This window comes from Sciurus vulgaris (assembly GCF_902686455.1).
Source record: "Sciurus vulgaris genome assembly, chromosome: 9".
In the NCBI taxonomy this organism is placed as follows: Eukaryota; Metazoa; Chordata; class Mammalia; order Rodentia; family Sciuridae; genus Sciurus; species Sciurus vulgaris.
The window spans coordinates 105473475-105500759 of record NC_136469.1 but is presented as its reverse complement, the minus strand read 5'-3'; the positions used below and the strand labels follow the sequence as shown (position 1 = coordinate 105500759).

The window sequence follows — 27285 nt, the reverse complement described above, 5'->3', positions numbered from 1 at the left end:
TAAAAAGGTGTCTCAATCCTTAAATCTCTTGAAATATTTGATCACATATGGAGACCTGAGTTTTTTAATAGGGACGCCCCAGTTAGAACATTCCCTGAGAGCTAAGACTATGGCTATTGGTTACCTAGTGCTTAGCCCAGTATGTGAAATCTGGTAAATATTCAACAAATACTTGTTTGAATTTATAATAAACAAAGCACAAAAGGTCACTTCAACTTCTCAATTAGGAAAATGGTCATGCCATTATGTGATAAATGGAAGACAGGAACATCAGACTGTGAACAAAGTCAACTTCTATCGCCTGAAGTACTAGCAAGATGGGTCCAAGCTATGTACATGAACTCATCAAATACCGAATGGTCACTTAGCTGAAGGATAAATATAGCATTAATAGAAAAGAATGAGAAAACAATAAAGCAAGCTGAAAGGATTGGAAAACACATCTATTTAACTGTCAGGAAGAAGAAAACAGAAAAGGTTGATATTTGAAATGTATGTAGGGCTTACAAAATAGAAAACTCCAACAAACCTAGAGAAATGGGGCTAAAGAAATGGACAGCTTCCGGGCACCAGTGGCAAACACCTGTAATCCCAGAGCTCAGGAGGCAGAGGCAGTAGAATCTCAAGTTCAAAGCGAGCTTCAGCAATTTAGCAAGGTCCTCTGCAACTTAGCAAGACCCTGTCTCAAAATTTAAAAACATATATATAAAGGTCTGGGGATAGGGCTTAGTGGTTTAAGTGTCTCTGGGTTCAAATCCTGGTTAAAAAAAAAAAAAAAAAAAAAAGAAGAAAGAAAGGAAGGAAGGAAGGGAGGAAGGAAGGAAGGAAGGAAGGAAGGAAGGAAGGAAGGAAAGAAGGAAAGAAAAAAGAAATGGACATCTGACAGAAAAGAAATGCAAATGCCTCTTGACCATATAAAAAGACATTCAATTTCACATGATGACAGATGGAAATTAGCCTACGATGAAATCATTTGACAAAACACTCAAAAGTTTGACAACATATTTTCCTGACAAAGTTAAATATAAACAAATAGGCACCCACATTACTGATGAGAACACAAAGAGGGACAATTCTTAAGATGAATATAGCAATATCTAGTACAATTGCAAAATCATTTACCCTTTGACCCTGCTCTGAACTAACAATCAGCTACCCATGTTGGCTACCCTACAGAGAGGCCCAAGGAATTTTGGGCAACAGCCAGAAAGGACCTGAAACCTGCCAAAAATCACATGAATGAGTTGGAAAGTGGCCCAGAATGCTCCTTGGGTCCCCTCCAATTGAGCCTTAGGATAAAGATGGCCCCAGAAACACCTCAATTGCAGCTTTATGAGCAACTCTGGGTTAGAGGCACTCGACTAAGCTGTGCCCCAAGAAATGGACCAACAACAGCACCTTTGGATTATAATACTTACTGTGTCAAGCCATTATTCGGTAATTTGTTAGACAGCAATAGATTACTAAGACATGCACAGTACTTTGACTAAACATTCCTAGGGGAATAAGCCCTATGTCTAAAAATATATATATATATATATTATTTTTTTTTTGCAAATTCGATTCCTAAGTAAATATCCAAGAAGAAAAATAAGTGTATTATGTCCACCAAAAGTTATAAACAAAAGTTTTTGTGCTAACTTGATTCATTATAGCTCTCAAACTGGAAGCATCTCCAATATCTATCTACTGCAGAATGGTGCAGATCAATGGTAATATTTTCACAATGGAATAATGTACATCAATGAAAAAAACCTACTGTTTCAGACAACAGGGTAGAATCTCACAGACACAATATTAAGCAAAAAAATGTCAGACAGACAACTTTTGTCAGTACCACCAGGCGAGACTAACAAATGACTAATTATTAATGTTCTAATTACATTATTCCTTATGTCATTAGAACCAGGATTCTTAGCCTGTCATAATCCCAGGGACTCAGAAGGCTGAGGAAGGAGAATGGCAAGATAGAGGTCAGCCTGGATCACTTAGTGAGACCCTCCCTGTCTCAAAATAAAGAAATATGAAGAGCTGGAGATATAGCTCGTGGTACAGCAGCCCTGGGTTCAATCCACAGTACCATACATACACACACACACAAATTTAAAACTCTACTTCACAAAGCCTAGTGATTTAGAAGCACTAAAGCAAGGGTCTGCCACTTAGTTTCTTAAATAAAGTACTATTAGAATTCCACTACACCTGCTCATTTATATTTTGTCTATGACTGATAACCCATTACATCGGCAGTTGAGTAGTTTAACAGAGGACAGTATTTGGCCCACAAAGTCTAAAATACATACTAACTATTCCCTTACAGAAAAAAAATTGCCAAACCCTGACCTAATTGCCATTGGTGCTCAATACAAGGAGAGAGAAGATAACTGAATGTTGTGGGCACCAGATAAGACTCCTGCTGAGACACACACAGACTGGCAAAAGAAATTGGACCTGAACATGATCAGGTCCAGCTACTGTACCAATTACTAGGAGATAGAAAGACAGATGAGTATATTAAATTACTTCACAGGAACGTAATCAGGAACATCCCTTTAAACGAAAGGGGGAGGGGGAGAGAGGAGGAAGAAACTTGAGAAAAATCAACCAACTACAATGGAAGGGAGGGGCTTATACATACCCTGACCCAATCAAACCAACTGTTTTTAAAATATACAAGGAGAATCAATCAATATTAAGTGGACATTTGTAACACTGGAATTCACTCTTTTTTAATACTGATAATGGTATTATGGTTATATTTTCTAAAAGAGTCAAGGAAATATATGAAATACAAATAAATTATATGATATCTAGGATTTACTTTAAAATAATACAGACACGAAAAGAAAGTTGGTGGGATATATGGGCAATTTGGCTATGGCTGAACCTGGGTGATGAGCACATAGGGATTCCTTACATTAGTCTGTGTTTTCGTTGTCATTGTTAAATCTTTGGTATTTTGTGCAATATTGGGGATTGAAACCAGAGGTTGTTCTAGCACTGACCTACCTCCACTGCTTTTTGCTTTTTTATTTGAGACAAAAGTCTTTCTAAATTGCTGAGGCTGATCTAGAACTTTCGATTTTCCTGCTCAGCCTCCCGAACTGCATGTGCCACTGCACCGGGCTATTAGCTTATTTTTGCACGTTTTAAATTTAAATTTAAAATAATAAGGCAAAATTTTTTTCAGACATTAAAAAAAAAATCCTGAAGTAAAAAGAAGACCCTCTTTTCAATACCTTAGGAATGAACCTGTTCCGAGTAATAATTAGGTCAGAGGTAGTAAATGCTGAGGAGTGAGGGGTACACGGAACATGGGGGCTTGCAGTCCTGGAGAACCAGTGGCAATCTACCCATTGATTTCAGTCCCTGCAAAAAATTCTCCTAACCTTCTTTCAGAAGGTATCTGTATTTTTTTAAAAGGATCTGTTTTAGTTAGCTTTTCCATCACCATGACTAAAATACCCAACAAGAACAACTGAGAGAAGGGAAATTGTATTTGGGCTTATGGTTTAGGTTTCAATCCACGGATGGCCAGCTCCGCTGCTCAAGGTGGCCAGAGGTGAGGCAGCACATCATGACAGCAGAACCCAAAAGAAAAAAAGCTGCTCAGCTCATGCCAGGTCATGAAGTGGTGGGGCAGAGGGAACAGGGAAGATGCACTGGGCTCGCCCCCAGTGACCAACATCCTCCAGCCACACCCCACCTACCTCCCACCTGTCTGGCTACCACCCAGTCAGTCCGTTCAAACTAGGATGGACTTACCAGGTTACAACTCTCACAATCTAATCATTTACCTCTGAATATTCCTGCATTAACAGGAGCTTTTGGGAGATACCTCATATCCAAACTCTAACAGGATCCCGGCACCAGAACCACTGATCTAAGATGCAGTAACCCTGAACCATTACTAAAGTGGAAATAATGAACACCAGACAGAAAAGGAAGCAAGATGAGAACCACTAATATAGTATAATACAAGTATGAACTGAAAGACTACTGGGTTCGATTCTCAGCACCACATATAAATAAATGATAAAGGTCCATCAACAACTAAAAACATATTAAAAAAAAAAAAAAAGACATCAACTTCAAAACAGAAGGGGTAAGTGAAAACATTTTAATAGTGGGATCTTATTCTTTTCCCATAATTTAATGAAAATAGAACAAAGTGTCTCTATCAGGAGACAGAAGAACACGTATCCTAAAAAAAAAAAAAAAAAAAAAATTTGTTCATTAACTTCATAAAGTGTTAAGTGTAGGAAAGCACCAAAACACTTACAAATAATTTAGTCTAATTCATTCATTTCATAGATGAGAAAACTGAGGTCTGGTAAGGCTAATTCATTTGTACTCAAGAACACTCTATGGTTAATGATGAGAACTAGAGTTAAAATGTACTCCATTCTTCACTCTACCTACCCACCTTTCATCCTCATCTAACGCCACAGTTCTCATCTGGTGACTTCTTTACTATACTAAATGTCACTATGTATTTTCATTCACACATAGCAGGCACTTGGCAAATATGCATTGATTGGCTCAAACTTCAATCGTTTGATTTTAAGGTCTTCCATTTCAGCTCAGTTTTCCTCCCCTACCATCAAACCCCTAAATGTGTGTTCTGAGCAAACCTCAGAGATGCCCAGAAAATGGGTTAGCTATCATTTATGCTTCCAGAAAAACGTTAAAATATGAAAAGGCTCAGATAATGCCACGCAACAAAAAGAGCTGGCATTATGCACCTCTCTTATTTTCTCCATAAATACGGATGTAATTTGCAATCACCAGGAGGTAAGAGGATCTTCTTGATTCAATGGGCTCAAAATATAAATAGATAGGAAAAGACAGTAATAGGATATACTTCTTCAGCCTTACAATAAGGGATTACAGAGAACATATAAAGTACATAAAGTACACAAAGTACACACGCATAAAGCTGTTCACATATTTTATATTTATTCTTTATAAATATTACATTATATTGTACCCAGAATGTAATGTGTTAAGAATCTTTTGAAGCCTCCAAAAACCTAATGCTACTACTATTTTTAGATGTGATTTAGAAAAACTTAACAAAAAGAAAAAAAGTGTTAAGTATTAGCTTGTATGTAAAGAGAAGGCCCAGAAAAGGAAGGAAGCAGTCCAAACAATTGGTTTATAAATTTCCACTATTCTTTAAAAAAAAAAAAAAAGTACATATACTTACCACTTAGAAATGGCTATTGAGGCACAGATTTTGTATAAAAGACACAAAATTTGGAAAGGATCCATCTAGAAGCTTCTTCAATCTGTAGCTTGTACTTTACAGGCACTCAAGTGGGCACCTGGGGCAAAGCAGCAGTGATCCTCCATGTATGAAGCGGAATATGGAATGTTGAAGGCTGGAAGACCTAAAACAGAAGGAGGAAATACGATTGGTTATTAGTAATAGTCATGCCTGAAACCAAAGTTAACTTTTTAGCAGTTGCCATATAACATATCACTAATGAAATTAATATTATGTAATTGAGAATTTAGTCAAGAAAAACTTACAAAAAATATTCAAGAACAAGAAACTTTTTTTTTTTTTTTTTTTTTAATATCTCAGGGCTAGGGCCATAGGTCAGTGGTAGAGCACATGCCTAGCATACATGAGGCCCTGGGTTCAATCACCAGCAAAAAGTAAAATTAAAATATCTGAACTCCACAGATAAACTATCTGAAGAAAAGAGAAGACACTGAGAATTCATCTTTCAAGAGTTTTAAATGTTTTTCACCACCTATCTTTTTGAGCAGATTACAAACTCCCTCACTATCTTAAAGAAAATGTGAGTCAGAATTACCTGCTTCTTGATGACACAAAGGTCATGATAGTGCCTACACAGCCTGTCTCTGAAAGGGTCCCCCGGAGACAGGCACTCTCCATTGCTGGTGGCTGTTATCAATGTCATCAACAAGGTGACTAATACATTGACTCTTTGACCCAGAAATCCTCTTCCTGGGAAACCATCTTACAAATAAAACTGGATACTTGCAGAATGACAGTTGTACAGCAAGATTATTATGATATTACTTGAAAAGCGAAATTTAGAAAACCACCCAAGAGGATTGGTAAAAATCACCTATTTGTAAAAGGAGATTCCATGCAGCTGTAAAATGAGTGAGGAATATTATCACACTATATTAAATAAGCAACATATGAATAACATGCTGTATTCTGTTTTAAAAAAGTTATTGTCTGCATTTAAGAAAAGGGGAAGAGAAAGAAAGAAGTACACAAAAGCACTATAATGATAACATAAGAAATTGGTCAAATGGTTCCCTAGAAAGTACAATAAGGAAAGCCAGGCACAGGGGCACACACCTGTAATCCCAGCACCTTGGGAGGCTGAAGAAGGAGGATGGTGAGTTCAAAGTCAGCCTCAGCAAAAAGCAAGGCACTAAACAACTCAGTCAGACCCTCTCTCTATACAAAATAGAGCTGGGTATTTGGCTCAGTAGTCAAGTGCCCCTGAGTTCAATCCCCGGTACTCCCCCCAAAAAGTAGACAATAAGAAAACAGGGATGAGAGTTAGGATATGTCTTTTGACTTCTGAAACGTGAATGTTCAAACAAAATTAAATTGTTCTATAATTCCCAAAATTAATTTATTCTTTCATCCCTCTTTCATAAAAATATGAGTTCAGATATATAAATAGACATAGGTATATAGATTACACTGATTTATATCAGTAGAATGAGGTCACTTTCCTGAAAAATCAAATGAAAGTTATTTCCTTAGTCTTCAAAAGGACCCTGTTCTCTGCCACTGGTAGCAATCCAACATACACTGACTGAAGCTGATGGCTATAATCAAAAAGACAGATAACAAATGTTAGCAAGTATGTGGGTGGAGCCTCAGACTCTGCTGGTGGGGATGTAAAATGGTACAGCTGCTTCGAGGAAGTCTGGCCATTCCTCAAAGGTTAACATGACACAGCAATTCCACTCCCAGGTATATGCCAAAGAGAAATGAGCATACATCCACACAAAAATATGTAAATAAATGTTCAGAGTAGAATTAGTTCCAATAGTCAAATGATAGAAACAACCTAACCATCATCAGTCAATGAATGGATAAATAAAATGTGGCATATCCACCCAATGGAATATTTTCTGCTACAAAAAGAAATAAAGTACTGATATATGTTACAATATGGATGCTTTTAAAAACATTATGTTATTGGTGAATGAACCCATTCACAGAAGCCCATATTTTACAAGACTGCATTTATATATAATGCCCAGAATAGACAAATCTATAGAGTGAAAATAGATTACTGGTCACGTAGAGCCAAAAGAGAAAAATGGGGAATGACTACTAATTAGTATAGGGTTTCTTTTAGGATGAAAACATTCTAAAAGTCAATTGGGGTGATAGTATACAACTCTGTGAATACATAACCACCTCCAATTCTATACTTTAAATTGGTTATTTGGCTGGGTACAGTGGTACCTGCTTATAATCCCAGAGATTCAGGAGGCTGAGGCAGGAGGACTGCAAATTCAAGGTCAATCTCAGCAACTTAACCAGATCCTGTCTCAAAACTAAAAATAAAAAGGACCAGGAAAGCAGTTCAGTGGTAAAGCACTCCTGGGTTTAAAAAAAAAAAATTTTTTTTTAATTAGTAGTGGTATAAAAAGTATATCAATAAAACTACTTCTTTTTAAAAAAAAACTATTGTCTATAACTTCTTCACTACTAACCAATATTTGACATATTATTCCTTATTATCTTGCAACTCTGGGAAAAGCATTGGAAAAGCATATATTTTTAAAAATAAAAATATATTCTTGCTAAACCATAAACAAGTCACAACTTCTGAATTTCAATTTCTTTGGGGAAGTAGGAGTGAGTTCTCTCTGACACACCATCACGTTTTTCTCCCAACAGAGAAGCATGTCTGCACAGGGAGTAAATTGTGTTTGTTCCAAAATCTGTTTATGTCAGTTGAATTTACTATAATTATGCAATTTAGTTACATATGCATCAAAAATGAGTATAACAAGATATACTTTATAAAAATTTAATCTTATGATCTAATAGACAAGTCCTTCTAAAAACCTTCTACAGAAACAAACTTGACTATACAGATTGGTGAACTATCAACATTTATACAGTTAATCATAAAATATTTAAGGTATGTATCTTTCCTCTTCTTTTTAAACAAAATTTCTGTTTAAACAACCCAAATGCCAGTATATTATACAATCAATATTTTGTAAAAGAGCTTTTACTCTCTCTATGTAAATTATTTGTATGAAAGACAAACAAAATTATATTACATTATTCTACACACACTCAGTGATGATGGATCTCCTCAGTTTCCTCTTACAGAGGCTGAAATTTTTCTACTCAAATTCTGGGTCCCATAATCTCCTCAGATGCCCTCATCTCCTAAACAGGAAGAGGTGGCCCCATGTTGACCCTTCAAATTCAATGAAAGGTCACTGAAGTCCCTTCTTCCTGTGCACTTACGCTCCATATGTGAAGACAATTTTCAACACAGATCTCTAAAAAATCCTCCCTTTTCAAACCTAAACCTATATATTTAGTTGTCCATTACATTATGAAAAAAAAAAAAAAAACACGACAGGAAAAAGTCTCTCGCTTACACTCATGTTCCTCCATAGAAGCTCCATTTCCTCTCGTGACCACATCTGTGCCTCTTCTTCCTAACTTAACTGAGTCCTCAAATACCAGTCATTGCACTCTGACTCCAGCTACTGTATGAAAATACCCTTCTTAATGATCCCAAGAAAACTGTTAGGGTCACGCTAACTGGTGTCTGACCTCTCTTCTCTCAGTACTCTGATGCATCTCAGATTTTGATTTCCAGTGCACAACGATGATCGCAACAGTTCCTGGTGTGGCAAATTCATGCTCTTGATGTCTACAGACTAAAGTCCAAAAACTCACTGTCCTGGGAGTCAAGATTCTGAAGGAAGAGATTAAACCATTTAGCCCATCTCCCAAACATTACCTGGCCTGCAGGCTGAGCTCTTTGCTCTGTGCAAATCATCCCTTCACCCAGATCCATAGCCCACTTTCTGCCACCTGGATTGCCCTCGCTCCAAGTCTGTGCAATGGAATTCCTCTGAACTCATTTTCAAAGTAGAAAATCACTTACCTACTCAAGGGCCTCAGGTTTTCAACAGTATAATGAGAATACCTTTGAGGCTGTTTTATGAAGATTATAAAGTGTTATAAATACCACGAGTACTGTTAAGTGTAAACTTAGAACAATAGCTGGCAGATATCACTCAGCAAATGCTATTACTGTTGTTCATTCAACACAATGAGTGCCCAATAAATATTTTTTAATTGACAAAACAATAGAAAATGTCTTTTCCAGCCACACAGTGCTCTCTGCTCTACAAGCAACCATTCTGAAACATCAAAGCTAAGACAATGTAAATTTCTGATCAAGTTTTCATCTTATGAGAGCTCTCACGTAGATTCATGATACAAGAACAGCAACCCACTTGTTTTAGTCAGCTTTTCCTTCTGCTGCTATGACCAAAAGACCTGACGAGAACCATTTTAGAGGAGGAAAGGTTTATCTGGTGCTCACAGTTTCAGAGGTCTCAGTCCAAAGACTGCCAACTCCATTGCTCTGGGTCCAAGTGAGGCAGAACATCATGGCAGAAGGGGATGGAGAAAGAAAGCAGCCAGGTCATGGCAATCAGAAAACAGAGCTCTGCTCGCCAGGGACAAAATATATACCCCAAAGGTATGCCCCCAGTGACTTACCTTCTCCAGCCACACTCTACCTGCCTACAATTACCACCCAGTTAATCCATTCAAGTGCATTAATGCACTGATTAGGTTAAGACTCTCATAACCCAATCATTCCACCTATAAATTTTCTTGCACTGTCTCACATATGAGCTTTTGGGGGACACCTCATATAAAAACCACAACACCACTATTTCATGATTCATATTAGTTTATTGATTCACTAACCCAAAAAGGGGGTAGGGGATCTTACCAAAACAATAGTTTTACCACTTACTTTTTTTTTAACTGTTTATTTTTTTTAAAATATGTTATACATGTAACATATAATTTGCCATCCTAACCATTTTTAAGTGCAAAGTAAGTACACTCAAATTGTCATACAACCATTACCATCAGCCACTCTGGAACTCTTCATCTTGCAAAACTGAACCTCTGTATCCATTATGCAGTAACTCCCCTCTCCTACCCCGGCCTCTGCAACCCTTCTGCTTTCTCCAGGGTAACTACTGGAGGTATCTCATTAAATTGGAATCCACATTTGTCCTTCTGTGACTGACTTATTTTACTAAGCTAAAGTTCTCAAGGTTCATCTGTTGTTCTGCTTTTTCAATCATACCTTCAAAAGCACACAAAGACAAGATTTAAACATCCTCCAGCCGAGATGTATTATATGACACTATACTGGAGATGCAGGTGACTCAAGTTACAAAAGGAAAAGGAAAAGGAAAAGGAGTAAGATGCATTTATTATCAGGTATTCCTGCTAGGTGTATTTCACATACCACTTAAGTCCACATCTTCTAACAAGCTAGATTATTAAGACTCCCAATTGACAAAAGAGAAAATGGAGGTTCAGAAGAGAACTACTATCAAGTAGGCCACACATCACTACCCTATTTCCATTTTTTTTTCACCACAAAGCTTATGGCTACCTCACATATGCTCATTTGTATTTATCTATTTAGCTCCTTATTGCCTCTCTTCTTAGCTAGAATGTAAGCATTCAAGGTCACTGACCTCTGACCAGCCCAGCCATCAACAGGTAGACAGTGGAGGGGCAGGGTGCACACGGCTTATACCCAAGCTTCATCTAAGCTCTGGCTGTTGGGAGACTCATCCATGTGCATGTTTCTTAGATGCTCAGAAAGTGGAAGGCTTTGTTACTACAATAACAAAACAAAACAAAACAAAAAACACAGGTTGGTTTTTTTTTGCTTTTTGCAGTGGGGAGTCAGGGGCAGTGGAGGACAAGGGTGGAGGATAAAATTCCAACTGAGAAGTCCAGTGGTTCAAGAAGTCTGGTCTCTAGGAAGCCCAAATCTATTACTAAATCTTCATCCTCTATAAATTTTTGTTGTTTTTAATCAAATTTTACCTGCGGAATTCTTTACTAAACATGAATTTGTAATGGGAGAAGAAACACAAGGTTGTAAAACATGATTTATTTACACATTAAATATATTCTCCCAGTAATATTAGTTATACTTACAGAAATACATATTTCTTCCCTCTGCTTCAGATTGAGAATAAATATTCCCACCACTATATAGTGATCATTTTCTCTCTTAAAATTAGCTAAAATTCTGTTACATTTCAAGAAATTATTAAAAACTAAATATATTTAATTTCTCAAGCTATATTTTTCATAATGGAAATGACAGTCACTACCTACACAATTAGAAGAATTTAAAATATGATGAAGAGAAGAAATGAGGCTTTTTCTAAGGTTTTCACTCCCTTTAAGTCCCCACTCGCAGCAAAAGTCTACATTCCCCATTAACTTATTGTTTTCATAAAATAATTTCTTCAGATCACAGTATGAAAAATGTCAGTCATAAAAGAAGTTCTGTGTTCACAAAATAATTTTATCTTCACTGATGTAACAAGAAGTCAGTGGTTTCCTTTTGGTGGTAAACAATGGGCCTTGGGAAACACATTCCCCGTTAAATGTCTTTTGCATTTTTCAGACACAATTGGTTCAACTTCCTAATAATCACCATTTACCAGAAATGTGAAAGATAAACATCTATCATGATACACAATAAGACTAAGCAAGCCAAAAGGAGAAAAATAAGTGAAATCTACCAAGGCTCCCTGAGGCAGGGGGGCACACAAAACTTCCAACTCCACCCCAGCCATCTCCAAACTACTTTTTAAAGTGGAGAACAGCAGCGTCAAGGTGACCAAACACTCACCTTTTTCTCCCTTCCTAAACCACACACACATCAGCAAACAGGCTAGATCATACTTTTCTACCTTAAGGAAGGAACCGCCCCCCACCTTGGTCCCAAACCGCCCCTTGCCAATGCTGCATTCTCTGCTTCCTGATATGAACCCTCCAGATGACAGACTCTAGCATTTCACTCACTGCCTGCTTCTCAGTCTTTCTTCTATCCAAGGTTTTCTACCTCTACAGTCCCGAGGACCGCTAGTCAATACTTCCACGCCTCATGACATCTAACGGCCCATGTTCAGTTCTCATCTTCCTCCACTCAAAAGCAGCATGCCTGTCCCATGTTTTGAAATACCTTCCTCAATTAGATTACAAAATGCCTCGTGTTCTGGTTTTCTTCCTCTTCCTCATGAGCTGCTCTTCCTCTCTGTCTTTCCAAGCTTAATGTTAGGGAACCCAGTGTCAGTTCCCAACCTCCTGTCCACTGAGATTTACCCTTAGGTGGTCTTATCCCGTCCCAAGGGATCAAGTTCAAACTTGAGTTTTATCAGCAGATGATAGTATCTCCATCCCAGAGGTCAGGGCTCTCTGTAGTCAGCTGTCCAGAAGACATCGAAAAGGTCTCAAACGCAACTCTGTGTGTGTGTGTGTGTGTGTGTGTTTCTAAAGAAAACCTTTTTTAATGGACAAACTGGGCACAAATTGAAATGTTTCTGGTCCATCTTGAGATCTGAATATAAATGAATACAACTTTTCTAGAGGGCAGCTTGTGGAAAAATACCCTGCAGGTTGATATTCCTTATCCAAAATGCTTAGGACCACAGGTATTTCAGATATTTGAATTTTTTGGATTCTGGAATATTTTCATAGACCTTACAAGTTGAGCGATACTAATCTGAACATCTAAAACTTTTTTATTAAAATCTTTTTTATTTTTACAGACTGCATTTTGATTCATTGTACACAAATTGGGGTACAACTTTTCATTTCTATGGTTGTACACAATGTAGATTCATACCATTCATGTAATCATACATACACATAGGGTAGTACTGTCTGTTTCATTCTACTATCTTTCTGTCCCCTACCCCCTCCCACCCCTTTTTCCTCTATACCATCCAAAGTTCCTTCATTCTTCTCCCCACCCCCCGCCCACCGCAACTCCCCATTATATATAGTCATGCACTCATCAGATAAAACATTCGGCCTTTGGTTTTTTGGACTTGGCCTATTTCACTTAGCATGATATTTTCCAACTTCATCCATTTACCAGCAAATGCCATAATTTCATCCTTCTTTATGGCTGAATAATATTCCATTGTGTATATATACCACAGTTTCTTTATCCATTCATCAATTGAAGGGCATCTAGGTTGGTTCCACAATCTAGCTATTTCAAACTCAACTCTTGATGTACTAAACTCTTTGCCTACCCCCACCAATGCACCTGAGTAAATAACGCCAGCGTTCTTCTAATTGCTAAGGCCAAATATCTGGTGAGCACACTTATTTTCTTGTACCCCAAAAACCAATCCATCAGCAAGTTCTGTCAACCTTGTCTTTAAAATACTGTAAGTCTCAAATCTGACCACTTTTCTCCATATCCTCATCTGCCACTGCAGTCAGAGCCATCTTTGTCTACGGCTCAAAGCTGGTTCTTAAACGATGGCCCTGTATCCACTACATCCTCCATTCTCCACATAGTAACCAGGGCAATCTTTTTAGAATATCAATGCAGTCACTCCATCCATGCTAAAAATTCTCTACTCATTTTATACTGTAAATACGGGAGCAACAAAAAAATCCATGATCTCTCTGCCCTTTCCTTTCCCCCATTTTGTTCACACCAGCTTTCCTGTTGGTCACAATAAACATTTTTTGATTAAATAAATGCTGCCCATGATAATAAACAAGCACTAAAAAAAACTGGCAAAGTCTTGCAAACATTTTATTCAATAAATAGTAACAATATCATAAAATTTCCATTTTACTGCCTCTTGAGGGGTTTGGAGTGGTACAGAAAGAAAGGAAGGGAGGTGACCTTGCCTGCTGCCTTCAACACATAAATCCAAAGCATTTTTGTATCTTTTCTTATATCCATGTTGACACGTAACCTAATATCTCCAGAAAATAACAGAATTTAAATTGCTTGCTTTCTTCCTATGAAATACCTGGATCAACCTATATGTAAACCAGCTTAAACGGAGGTACAATACTCAGCTAATAACCTAAGATGACTTTGCTCTAATATCCCTAGATGACTTAAATCAATAAAAGAGAATTTGAGCATCATTAGAAATTTCGAATTTCCACAAAAACATTTTAAGGTAGGCACAAGAGAAAAGAGAAGGAACCTGCCTGCAACAGTCTGAGAACCTCCTGCCGGTCCAGGCCATGAAAGTGAGCCCCAAGAGAAAATGGTCCATGCGCAACCCGTCCGCCCATCAAATTCATTAACGTTAAATCAACTGAGCAGAGTCCTCTGTCCTTTGAGAGAAAGGAAAGAGGAAATATAAGCTCTATCACAGCCAAACCATGAAAGAGCTGCTGCTATTTATCTGCACTAAATAATGCGCTTAGAATTAAAAAAAAAAAAGAAAAGAAAATCACCAATCTTGTGCAGAGAATTGGCAGATTATAAGGAACAGGTGAATTTTTCTGAATTCCAATAATAATAACTTTAGCAAACTTTCCAACAAAGGCATGAAAGGCAAAAAATCTGTTGCTTTTCTAAAATAGTTGCTCATTTTTTGAAGTGATGGAGGGGTGGTCAGGCTTACCAAGGAGTGTTTACAAATCAGGGTTAAAGACACTAAACTCTCTCTCAAAAAAACACAAATTAATAGTATTATCCACTTTCCCTCTCTTCCTCAGCATTACGGAGGATTGTACTTTTCCCGCCTGAAATTAGGCATAGTTAGGTGACTTGTGTCAACTAAAGAAATATGAGTAGAACTGATTTATAAACTTCCAGCAGAAGAAGGGTTTAACTGTTGGTCTCTGCAATCAGTGTGGCAGGCGTCTGTGCTGAGGTGTAATGCTAAGCTTCCGTGGAAAGGCAAATTGCCTGACAGACATGGACTTAATAAGAAAAGTAAATCTTTTGTGTTTTAAGTTGCTGAGAGTTAGGGAATTGTTTTCGTTGCAGCACATGCAAACCTAGCTTGACTAGCATGTTGGTTACAGATGCTTCATTAACTATGACAGGGTTACATCCTGAGAAATTCCATGGTAAGTTGAAAATATCATAAGTCAAAAATGCATTTAGTACACCTAACTTATCAAACATCCGAGCATTATGTACCTTAAACACGTTCAAAATGCTCACACGAGCCTACAGTTGGATAAAATCTTCTAACACCAAGCCCGTTTTATAATAAAATATTGAATATCTCACGTAATTTATTTAACCTATATGCAACAAACATCAGCATCATAGTACACTGTAGCATATCAACTATTTGCCCTCATGATTGTGTGACTGACTGGAAGCTGCAGCTCAATGCCACTGCCTAGCATCATAAACGTATCATATCCCTAGCCATGGAAAAGACCAAAATTTCTAAGGTGAAGTATGGTTTCTAAAGAGCACACATCACTTTCACACCATCATAAAGTTGAAATATGGTAAATCAAAGCATTATGAGTCAGGGATCATTTGTACCAGGAATAATAAGTGGAATCTGACATTAAAATATAGCATTATTTACACTAGCAACCCCCCAAAATGAAAATACTTAGGTATAAGTTTAATAAAATACCTATAATTAAATATTTACTTAGAAATTTAACAAAATATGTATTGAAGAAGACTACAGAACTCTGATGAAACAACCTAGGAAGAACTATATAGGTATTCTACTTTCATGGATAGAAAAACTCCACATTGTCAGGATGTCAGTTCTTCCCAACTTGATCTCTATATTCAGTGTAAACCCAATCAAGATTCTAGCAAGTGCTGGGCATAGTGGTACACGCCTGTAATCCCAGTGGCTCAGGAGGCTGAGGCAAGAGTACGATGAGTTCAAAGTCAGCCTCAGCAATTTAGCAAGGCCCTAAGCAACTCAGCAAGACTGCCTCTCTAAATAAAAGATGAAAAGGGATGGGGATGTGGCTCAGTGGTTAAGTACCCCTGAGTTCAATCCCTGGTACCAAGAAAACAAAAACAAAAAAAGATTCCAGCAAGTTAGTTTGTGGATTTTGACAAACTGATCCTGAACTTTAGAGTCAAAAGACCCAGAATTAGCCTTCATGATATTGATGGGGAAGAACAAAGTTGGAATACTGATGCTACCCAGGCCAATGTTTACTGTAAAGCTATTGTAATCAAGGTAGAGTGTGGCATTGGCAAAGGCATAAATAGGTAAACAGTACACAACAGCCCAGAAATGTGCCCACTTTAATATGGTTAAGTGATCTAAAAGAGGCAAAGCAATACAATGGAGAAAAGATAAACTTTTCAACAAATGATCCTAAAATAATTGGACATTCATGTGCAAAAAAATAAATTTAGACACAGAACTTACATCCTCAACAAAAATTAACTCAGGGTACTGGGGTTATAACTCGGTGGTAGAGTGCTTGCCTAGCATGTGCGAGGCACTGGATTTGAGTCTCAGCACCACATAGGAATAATGAGTAAAATAAAGGTCTATCAACATCTAAAAAAAATTTTTTTAAAAATTAAAAAGGTTCAAAGATCTGAGCAGTCATGTCATCACAGATGATATAAGGATGGCTAATATACTTATGGAAAAAAAGTTCCATGACATATGGCATCAGGGAAATTTAAGTTAAAATGATGATCAGACACCACTGCATACCTATTATAACTAAAACCTCTACACACACACCCTTGGTTCAGCTTCTCTGGAGAATCTTCACCAATACAAGCTGGGTTAGTATCTAAAAGAAGTGTTGCAGTTATTGAGTCAATAAGTGTATTTACTAAGAATGCTTTAAAAAAGTTTGTGAACAAATCTATAGAAATAGAATGTAAATTAGTGGGGGAGAGGATGACTACTAATGGGTAAGGAATTGCTTTGGGGGTGATAAAAATGTTCTAAAATTAGTGGTGAGATGGTTGTACAATTCTGTGAATAGGCTAAAATCCATTAGATGGAAAACTTCAAAAGGGGGAATTTTATGGTACATGTGAATTATGCTTCAATAAAATTGTTATATGAGAAAGAAAGAAAAGGAAAAAAAGCAAGCCTGCCAGTCTGAGGAAACCAAGGAGAATCGTAAATGACAAGGGAAAAATGCCAATTCATAAGTTAATTAACCTTTAATTGTTCAAAGTCATTAAGTTATAGAGAGAACTTCAAAGAATCTTTGAGAATGGAATAACAAAGAAAGTCAACAAATTAGTTGCATATGCCTGCTTCAAAAAGAAATCCAAGGCTACAAAGCAGCTAAGTAGAAACTGTGACATCTGAGAGGACTACTCTAAGCTACATTAAAGAGAAAGGTCTCACTTAACAGTGACATGTGAAACCAGACCACAGGACTAAAATCTTTTACTTGAGAAAACAAATTGTTTTAAAAATCCTATACTTAGTCTAATCATAGGAATCATTACAAACAAGGAAAGGTTTTACTATATTAACCACAATTGCACTATTTGCAAAAGATTAAAAAGCTTATTATAAAATTCTCAACATCTTCCACTCCATTATATAGTATGAAATCATGTGATTTACACTCAATATAAGAAAATAGTTTTTTAAAAGAGCTCATTACGAATAGTGCTTCTCTCTCTCTTTCTCCATAAAGGAGGAATAAGGTGGGGGGGGGGGGGGGGCGGGCAGAGGCAAAGAGTAAAAGATCCAGGAAGTTAGAAGCACAGTGAGAAATTCGGTGTGGCTACAGAAAAATGTGCATTTGCGGGGAATGGCAAGAGAAAAGGTCTGATTTTGCTGGAAACAAATCAGAAAAGTAAGGGGTTCACACACACTAAACAGCAGCATCATTGCAGAGTTTTAGAAAAATGCACCCAAATAGCAGGCACCTGGAAGAAGGAATGGAGAGGGCAGAAGGGACCTAGGTTAGAGACCACAAAGGCCTGTCCTAAGGCAGTGATGATGAGAGTCAGGGAGGAAAACCGGTTGAGAGGCATTTAGACCATCAAAATCAAGTACCCAGTGTGAAGCAGGTACTCAGTGTTTGGGAGCAGATTAAACACCATGTTGGTTAAAAAGAGAGATGACTCAAGGATTTCTACAAGTCTTGAGCCAAGTACAATGTCAAAAATAAAACCTGGATCTACTGAAAAGACATAAGTTCATTAAAAATTGTGGAGGAGACAGCTAGTAGAGAAGATGTGGAATGTTCCCTACACAAAGAGAGGTGATGGATGTGCCGATTACCTTGATCTGATCACTGCACATTTATACAGATACTGAAATGCCACACGCACCCCATAAATATGTACAATTACTATGTAACAATTAAAAACTTATTTTTAAAAACCTGTGGAGGAATGTTTCAAATAAAGTAAGGACACCAGGATGTGCCAGCAAAGGCGGACACTTGTGTTTCCCCATGATGGCCCCTGTGGTTAGGAGGCACAGCCCTCTTCCCTAACAAGGGTCTGCACTGCCCTGGTACTCACTGGTCTAATTCTAACAGATGACAGTGGAAGACTCAAGAAGTGGTTTCAAAACAGGTCTGCAAATTCTTCGAGAGGCCTCCTGCCAAGGAGTGGACCTATGACCCCTCCCCATGCCCTGCAAGCCTTAGAGATGCCTTCATAAACAGAAAGCTGCACAGGGGAGGTCCAGTTCTGAGCCGTGCCAGGGAAGACCCTCTGGGGACTGAGGGCCACCTCAGGAGTCCCACTACCCCAGGCCACCCTGTGGAAACCACATGATGAGCACACTTAAAGAGAGAAGTCCCCTGCGGCTTGATTATTCCCAGGCCAGGGCCAGATCCGTGAGAGAAGACCTCCCTCCCAAGCCACTGTCCTGCGTGTAGCTTCCAGAGAGAAGCCATGTGAGAAACGCCTGGCTGAGCCTGGGCCACCCCCGTGTGTATGAACAAAGTGAGTGATTGTTTTTGTTTAAAGCCACTGTTTTGAGTGGCTTTTCACACGGCAATATTGATATCAAGGACAGCCCAACTACTTCTTCTGAAAAAAGCAGAACTCTCCCCTGATCCTACAATGGGGTGGGAGACTGGGGAGAGGAGATGAGTTAAGGGGAGGGGGAGAAAGAAAAACAGACACAGAAAAGGAAGGCCAGAAGAGATGGTGGGAATACGAGGCAGGAAGAGAGGGAGGGAGACTGATGTCAATATATTCACCCCCAAAAAAGTTCCAGGGCAAGAGCTGGATAATAATATCCTTGCATTTGTAACTCACATGTGAGGACTTAAAAGCAAACTAATTAAATCTCACAAGGCAGTATTTGTTGGAGATAATTTTTAAGTGGATGATTTAAAAACATTCGTTTCTTAAAGCCTATTTTGGGGAAAATCTTAAAAAGAACTCTCACTCTTGATATATCTTTCTCACCTAAAACAAAACTTTGTACTACAATAAACAGAATTGCCAGTGTGAAGAGGGTAGACAAGGTAGAATACTGCTTTAAAACTTATTTTATTCAAATCTGCAATATTCTGTCCAGATTAAAAACAATTCAGAATCATTAGCAATGTGGATTTTACCAAAGATCATCTCACTGACTTGAGTTAAAGAAAATGAAACGAGACGATTCAATTCACAGAAGTCTTGAAGAATCCTGAGAGCGTTTTGATAAGACTGCCTCAGCTGGCTCTAACCCAAGGTATCTTCACACACCAAATTTTAAGCCTGGTTGCCATCAAAACAAAAGGAGGACATTGTTGAAAAAGAACAATAATATGTGTATTGCTATTTCAAAGACAATGCCACAATCTCAACTTAAATCAGTCTTCCCATTAAAATTTACTTCTAAATTCTACACTACCAAAAATGGACAACAAAGGACCTATTGTAACAAGGTTTCATGGTGAAAAAAAAATGCATATATTTTAAAACAGCACAGAGGAAGCCCACTACAAGTGAATGTGAATTAGCAAGCATAATTTTATGACCTGATATCCATTCTCCCTCCTTTAGTAACAGAACCCACAAGTTTTAGCTATGGTCATGGCTACCCATTCAAAAATTACATTTCCCAGCTTTCCTTGTAATTGGCTGTAGCACTGCAGTCAAAGTTCTGGCCAAGGAAACATGAGAAGTGAAGTTGGCCACTCTAGGGGCTGGGAATGTAGCTCAGTGGTAAAGCACTTGTCTAGCACATGTGAAGGACTGGGTTCAATCCTCAGCACCACGTAAAAATAAATAAATAAAAATAAATGTATTATGTCCATCTACAACAACAACAACAATTTTTTTTTAAAAAAAGTTGGCCATCCTGGGAAGGGGTATATGTGTGCATAGATCTGTTTCCTCCTGACTGAACACTAGAACTGCCCAAGACACTGAAGACACATGTTGACTACATCAGAGGCAGCCCACCAGTCCAGGCCCACTCACCTACCCAGTACATATGGGAAACAGATGCATGTCTTGCATAAGCCACACACGTACATAAAAAATATGAACATCAGCTATGTTTCAGGCTCTGTTCCTAGGCAGCTGAGATTCGTCAATGCACATAACAGATAAAGAATCCTGCCGTCATGAAGCCAGCATGCTAACAGCAGGTAACAGTAAATGACAGATACAATAAGTAAATTATGGAGTACAGAAAGGTGAGAGACACTATGAAAAGCTAGAAAAGAAGCAGGTGGGCAAGTGTCAGGGACAGTAGGAACTGTGACAGATCTTTTTGAAAAGCGGGTATTTTGGCAGAGCATGGTGGTACATACCTGTAATCCCAGCACTTGGAAGGCTCAGGCAGGAGGATTACAAGTTCAAAGCCAGTCTCAGCAATTTAGCAAGGCCCTCAGCAACTTAGTGAGTCCCTGTCTCAAAATGACTATCTCCAAATCAACAGGTGAATTACAACTCCAACAGAAAGTATGTGGAACATAGCCTTTGAATCACCTCTTTAATCACCTGTTTCTGCTAATGGGCAGAATCACAGCCACTGGGACAGGAGTCCCCTGTGTTTTTCCCTTACTAGCAAAATAATAAACCTTCTTTTTCCTTTTTCTCAAAAAAAAAAAAAAAAAAAAAGAAAGAAAGAAAGAAAGAAGAAGGGGGTGGTATGGCTCAATGGTTAAGTACCCCTGGGTTCAAACCCTAGTACCCCCAAAAAAAACAGGGTGGGGATGGAGCAGAAGGTATTTTAGGAAGGGTAATAACATTCCAACTATGGGAAAGAGCCAATGAAGGTGCTGAGTGAGAACACACCTGGTGACAACTAAACAGTTTTAACAGATGAGCAAGGAAATGATAGGAAAAAAGGTCAGAGAGGTTGTAAGGATCAGCTCAGGTAGGGCCTCCAGACATACTGCATGAAGGGGAAAGCCTCCACCAGCTTTGCTGAAGGGTAACATGACCTGCCATCCATTTTAAAGGGCCACTTTGGCTACTGTGCTGAGAACTGAGTGGGAAGGGTAGAAGCAGAGGCAAGGAGACCTTTACTTAGAAGGCTATTTGTAACTGAAGTGTTACCAAAACTCTTGTCTTTCAGCATGAGAAATAGCTCTTGGATTCAGTTAACTTAGCTCTGTTAGCTCTGTTCCCAGGAAACTATACAGGCAGAACATCAGCTGTGTTACTAGGCAACACTGCTTAGGGTAAAAATGACCCATTGGTAAATTGCAAAGAGGCTAAGAGGAAGTCTGAACACCTGGTAAGCAGCCATAACTTTAGGCCTGCCCTACTGTAAAGATGCCCGTGATTGAGCTTGTAGCCAGTAGGGATCCTGGAAGCTATGCTCAGGGGCTGTCATATGATAATGGCTTCTGATACAACCAGAGGAACAGGGACTCCTAAGCCATCCATGCGGCTGTTCTTGAGGACTGCTTTGTGTGTCTACTACAAAGAACCTTGTGAGAGAGGGGACCAAGAGTGCCCCAGCAGGGAAGCCATTTCCTGTCCCAGATCCTCCCAAGTCACTCTCATGTCAAGTGTGGACTATGGCAATCCAGAAGCCTGGTCGGCTGAGCCCTCAAGAAGCTCCCTAGGTAAGCAGTGCTCTATGGCAGTAACACAGGCAAGCAATGAGAGTGGCTCGGATAAGGATGCAAGCAGAGGAAAGTAAAAAGATTATAGAATTTCAAGGAGGAGGCTACAGGAGTTTCTTAATGAACAGAATGTGAGATGTGAGAGAATGATTGGGAAAACAGCAAATTTTTGGCCTGAGCAACAAAAAAAGATGAACAAAAAAAATTGTGGGGAGGCAGAGTTAAGAGCTATAAGTGTTCAATTTTTGACAATTTTTAGTTGAGGGTCATTCATCATTTTGCTTTCTCCTCTTGACCAAAGATGGCTTCAGCAGCTACAAGGAGCATGAGCTAACAAGACAACATCCAAAAGGAGCATACCTCCATAAATTCAAGAACACCAGATTCCAAGAAGGCTTCTCTTATGTGTCACCATGCCTAAGCCTAATAACTTGAGGCTGAGCAACAGTAACAGTAGCCTCTTGGGGCTGAGGAAGAGCCCAGGAAGCACGTGAGCAGTCAATACCTGAGCAAAGTTCAGCTTCATTAGCAAGGAAAGAGGAATGACTAATAGGTGCAGCATCTGTCAAAGAGGCCAAGGGTGTCAAAGAGATGTTCAGATCATCTACAATAAAAGAAATAAGATCAGCAATAAAGTAGAGGTACAAAATAAGATAGGGAATCAGGTAATAAATGAGTAAGTGGAATGGCATACCCTCTGTTCCATGGGAAAAAGAGACAAATTCTGTGAAATTCCACAGCAACCAAGAAAAGATCATTTTTAAATAATGTGTGAGGAAAAAAACAAGAATCAGAAATTGGATTTAAAAAAAAAAAAAAAAATCACAAGCTCTCCATCGTGGAAGACCGGTCAGTGTCTCAAGAATCTCCAAAGTGAAGTAATTTTGGCCTCGACTTTTATGTACAAATGACCAAACAAGCAACAAGGCAGAACACGACATTTATTTGAAGGTGTCCTTTAGCAAAACTAGGATGCAGACCAATAAAGTTTGACATGAGGTACACAAGAAGCAGTGGAAAGGATCCAAGAGTGGAATGAAAAAGAAATCCCAGGATGGCAGCTGGGAAGCAGGAATAGACAATAATTCATCCTATTAAATCAGAAAACTGGTGAACTCCATGAAAGGAAGAAAGGAACCAATGCTGTTCAAAAGCCAGAATAATTAAGAAGCTGGCTTAATGACAAAAATGCAGTTTCTTTTCTCAATTAAAAAAAAAAAAAGATAAGCAACAGAATACTCCAACAGAATGCTGGAGTCTGTCCCCAGTCTTTCTTCCCTTACTCCTTGTTAAGGAACTCATTTTTTTGTTTTTGTTTTTGTTTTGTTTGTTTGTTGCTTTGTTTTGTTTAGGTCCCATGCACATTCAAAAGACTCACTGCTAGGTGTAAGGATTGAAGTTAACTGAGACCTTCCAGTCATTACTTCATTCAAGTTGGCTCAAGACAGAGTCACACTAGTCTCTGGACAGCCCCAGGTCACAGCTGAGAAAGGCAGAGATTGAGGTCAAGCAATTGCTGCCTACCATGGAAGTTCTCTAATGGACCATCCTGAGTCCAGGTATGCCCCTGGTACCAGCAGACTGAGTATAATCACAGGCTGACAGCCTCACCTGTCTGATCCTGCTCCCTCCTTCACGTTTATACAGCTGTAATTCTGTCTGGACACCTGCTTCCCAGAGAATGCAACCTGCAACTATTAATACTGTGAGAAGGGCTGGGGATGTAGGTCAGTGGCAAAGTGCTTGACTGGCATGCACAAGGTCCTGGATTCAATCACCAGTACTGCAAAGGCAAACAAACTATGTGAAACTTCCTCAACCAAATCATTGTTCCATGATTGCCTTTGCTTTGGTGATATGTGGAGAAGTATTTCAGGGCAGAGAGTCAGGCTATCTGCAACTTTATCCCAAAAAATTTACCAAAGTAAAAGCAACTCTAGAGCTACAACTAGACATAGAGACCTAGATGTAGAGATGAGACACAGAAAGGAATAGGCCAATACAGCAAAATGGTTCTAACTGATGAACTTAGGTAAAACTTAGACAAGAGTTCATGTTACCATTTTCACAACCTTTTTGTAAATTCTAAAGTTCTCAAAAACATGTTGAAGATCCAGACACAGCAGCACCTACTCGGTCCTTACTTTCTGCCTTTTAGAACAAAAGCAAGAAAAAGATGCTTGGAGTCACAGCAGCCAGCAGCAGCGAAAGAAAGGTCAGGAAAATCAGATGTCACTTACAGTTCAATATTCTGTTAAATGCACAAAAAATAACCAAAATGACACAGAAGGGGGCCCTGGGCTCAATCCCTAGCACCGCAAACAAACAAACAAACAAAAAACACAACTGATGGATTGCAGGAAGAGATTCCATTTGACCTTGAACATCTTCCTTTTATGGCATGGGGTCAGGACACTGGACAAGTTGGAAAGGAAATGCAACTATAGCGCTCCCTGCAGTGACTATTTATAAGATAATGAAAAGACTTCAGATCAACCTTAAATTAAAGCATGGGAGACTTAATTAAAGCTACAGAACAGGGTGAATGTTTATAACCTTGTGGGTATAAAAGATAGGGCTGTGAAAAGTTGGGGGATGATAGACAAAGATTTCAATTTTGAATCTCATCATAAGACTAGAAATCTTTGAGCATATTCCATTTGACTCACTGATAGCAGTAATAAGTTCACATTACTATTATTCTCACAACTTTTCTGTAAGTTTTGAAGTTTTTCAAATCCATGTTGAAAAAAGAGGAAGATCCAGAAGCAGCAGCATCCACCCTATCCCCTACATCTTGCCTTTTAGCACCTAAGCAAGAAAAAGATGCTTGAAGCCACAGCAGCCAGGAGGAATAAAAGGAAGGTCAGGAAAATCAGTTCAATCACCCACAGTTCAATATTCCATTTGACTCATTCTTAACAGCCTTCTCTGAGATATAATTTGTATAACATAAAACTCACCAAATTATTCATCATTTTAAATTGGATTATCTGTTATTGAGTAGTGAGAGTCATTTACATAGTCTAGATCTGAGTCCCTTATTAGATATGATTTGCAGAGAGTTTCACACATTTTTGTGGAATGTCTTTCACTATCTTGACAGTGCCCTTTGAAGCACCAATGTTTTTAATGTTGTCAAATCCCATTTACTTGTTTAATGTGTTGTTGATTGTGCTTTTGGTCTTATTCAGGAAGGTTTTGACTGACTCAAGGTCATTGAGATTTACTTAGTCTTCTAAAATTTTTGTAATTTAAATTTAGGTCTATCATCCATTTTGGGCTAACTTTTGTGTATGATATGAGGAAGGGGTTCATATTTACTCTTTCAACATAGAAATCCAGTTGTCTCAGCACTATTTGTTCAAAAGACTACTCTTTCCCTCAATAAAATATCTGGGCACCCTTATCAAGAGAGGGAAAAAAAATTTAGGGGCCATAAATGCAAAGACTATTTCTATTATTCTATTATTTTTAGACTTTAAATAATTATTATTTAATTGTTCTACATTTACTGACACTTTTCTTTTTTTCCCCTTATTCAGATTCATTCATCCCTCAATGGACACCCAGGTGATCCGAGACAACAGAATGTAGATGTCTCTTTGAAAAACTGATTTTGTTTTCTCTGGAAATATATACATACCCTCGCAATGGAATTGTGGATCACACAGAAGGTAGCTCTATTCTTTTAGATTTCCAAGGAACCTCTATGTTTTCCACAATGGCTGCCCTACTTTACATTCCCCCAACAGTGTATAAGAGTTTCCTTTCTCTGCATTTGATATTGTCTTTTTGATAAGTCACTCTAATCAGATCTCTCCTTTCTAACTGTGTTTTGGCATTCCCATTATTCAAAGTATTTGCTTGAATACCTGCTGTCATTTCTTTGAAATATAGACCTAAGAGTAGAATATCTGGGATGTGTGGTAAGTCCATGTTTGAGTGTCTGAGGAACCAAACTGTTCCCCACAGCAGCCGACCATTCCGCATTCCCACAGCAATGCATGAGGGCTTCAATTTCTCCATATCCTCACTGACACGTTATTTTCTGTTTTCTGACTCATTTTTGAAATGTTACCTCCAGAACAGAACAGTACACTCAATTGCAAATAGCACTGTACCATATCAATAGCAGAGGCCTAACATCCGCCCTCTTCTGAGCCTCCTCCTCTTGTTCGTCCAGACTGACTGTGTGAAGCTTTCTGGTCATCACATTATATTCTATGTCCATGCTGAGTTTATTACAGTAATTAAAATACCAAAGTTGTTTGTATTCAACCACATCTCCTTCACCCCTGTAACTGTGCAGCTGGTTTCTGAACCCATGTATAGGACTTCACATCAAGTCCTATTAAAATATCATGTTAGCCTTGGCCCATCATTTCAGTAAGAACTGTTATTTTAAACAAGTTAACTCTAAAAGAATCCATATCATCCAAAAATTTGATACACATAGCATGACTGTTTTGCGATATTTATTTATATCATCACAAAAAATGAAAAATGAAGTTCAACGTGCCACTAGAAATTTCTCTCCAGTTGTTACCAATTCATTACCTATTAATTTTTGGAGGCATTACTCAACTAATCACATTTTCACCTTATTGTATGGTCCATCATCCAGCCAACATGTCAACACAGAAAACCTGACTGAAATCCAGTTATACTGTATCTTCTATGTTCTTTTGACTCATAGCCTAATAATTTTTCTTAAAAGAAAGTAAGGCTAGCCTCTAACATTGGTTGTCTTTATTTGGCCCATGAAATACTTTCATTTAAAAACATAATCATATTAATGTTTTTAAGCACATAAACATGACTGATTAGATGATAGTAGGTTTCAAAACATATACTGAGATTTTTACACTAACATTAAAATGCAACAATAAAAAAGCAATATGTATTACTCAAGGCAACCAGGAAATCAAGATATTTCACCGTGCCCTACTTGAGACAAATATGTCATTAATTTACTATAAAAATTCATAACTTTTTAAATTCTGAAAGTCTTTACTTATCCATAAAAAGTTCAATGGGAAAAGGAATGTTTCCCCATATGTTTACAAAAATTAATATATAACTGGTAAAACTTTGTGTTTCTCAAAATATGAATTATTTTATTGAAGCCAATTTCCCTAGCTCCTTTAAGAGCATTTTCCTAGCTTAATTATCCCTTTTACAAAGTCTTCAGAGACTATTTAGTCTAAAAAGATCTGTCTACTTCACCG

At 38.2% G+C, this 27285-nt stretch overlaps 1 protein-coding gene across 8 annotated transcripts in view; it reads right to left on the bottom strand.

Annotated features, from left to right (window-relative positions):
* The window catches only part of FRYL (FRY like transcription coactivator), a 229751-nt gene that overhangs the window by 188879 nt on the left and 13587 nt on the right, over window positions 1–27285 (bottom strand). For 7 of the 8 annotated variants that reach the window (XM_079153909.1, XM_079153913.1, XM_079153911.1 and 4 more), the window contains exon 2: window positions 5210–5393. The gene's annotated coding sequence lies outside the window, so the exon portion shown is untranslated. Of the gene's footprint in view, window positions 1–5209; window positions 5394–10779; window positions 10926–27285 lie in introns of all 8 variants that reach the window. The other variant, XM_079153910.1, reaches the window with a different exon arrangement.